The sequence below is a fragment of the Micropterus dolomieu genome, unplaced genomic scaffold, assembly GCF_021292245.1.
Source record: "Micropterus dolomieu isolate WLL.071019.BEF.003 ecotype Adirondacks unplaced genomic scaffold, ASM2129224v1 contig_2088, whole genome shotgun sequence".
Classification (NCBI taxonomy): domain Eukaryota; kingdom Metazoa; phylum Chordata; class Actinopteri; order Centrarchiformes; family Centrarchidae; genus Micropterus; species Micropterus dolomieu.
In genome coordinates, this window is record NW_025731078.1 from 1 (window position 1) to 1,055 (window position 1,055).

The window sequence follows — 1,055 nt, forward strand, 5'->3', positions numbered from 1 at the left end:
ATCGAGAGCCCGAGTATTTCGGATGCTCGGTAGCCTGTGTCCAAAAGCCAGGCCTTCATTTCTCCGCAATCCGATTGGATCGAGCCTCTCAGAAGGTGGGGAGGGGACACTGCGGCGCCTCCGTAGCCGGCACGGTTGGCCAACACGGTGGAGGAACCGCAGCGTAGAAAGGATAAAAGAAACTAAAACACCTAAAAAGGAAGTAAGAAAACCTGCTACAACTGCTAAATCGGTGAATAAAACACACTTACCTTCTCGTCTTTGGTCTGGTCAAGGTGGTAGTCCGGCAGAGGACAGGTAGGCAGTCCTCGGGACCAATCAATTCCTTGTTGCAAAAGTTTTTCAACTACGGCAAAGTTGAAATTTTATTCACAAGGAATGAGGTGAATCTCCTCCCAGAAAAGCCGGTGACACAAAAGGAAGCCCCAAACCGGCAAAGGTTTTAGCCAGAAAGAGGAGGCGATTGCAGTCTAAGCCAAAAGGCCGAGAAGCGATCGGCCCCATTTCCCCTCCCTTTCTCTCACTCGTCATCGAGAGGCTACAAGAGCCCGAGTCGTTCGGTAGCCTCTGTCCAAAAGCCAGGCCTTCGTCTCTCCGCAGCCCGATTGGATAGAGCCTGCCATGACCTGGGGAGGGGTAGGGGAACGGGTGTGGCCTGGTACTTGGGACTCGAGAGGCAGAGTGAGGCTTACCGTGAGGGTAGTGACTGGGACGACTAGGCTCGTCGGCGGCTCTGGAGGAGGGGCCTGTACTTACTCGGGTTTCTCTTCATAACGTACAAGTCTTTCGCCTTTTACTAAAGACTTCCGTGGAGAGGGATGCCAATGAGTTAAAACTATTTTTGGCAGGCTCTGCCGTGTGGCCGAGCCTCGTGCGTTTGTGAAAAGGAAATAAAACGCCGCCCTCGCCGAGGTTGAGCGGTGCGACGAGGAGCGCTCGGGCGGAGGTGCTGAGACGCAGCCGTTGTTATGCGCAGTTGAAACCACTGCGCCACGGCAGGGGGAGAACTGCTCCGGGAGGTGGGCGCTGGAAGCAACCAGTTGGGGTTATCGCTT

At 54.7% G+C, this 1,055-nt stretch overlaps 1 non-coding gene across 1 annotated transcript; it reads left to right on the top strand.

The window, feature by feature from the left end:
* Positions 1 to 752: 752 nt before the first annotated feature.
* LOC123964374 lies at positions 753 to 865 on the top strand. The gene has a single exon (XR_006823424.1). It is a non-coding gene; the product is annotated as a U5 spliceosomal RNA (small nuclear RNA).
* The last annotated feature ends 190 nt before the right edge of the window (positions 866 to 1,055 follow it).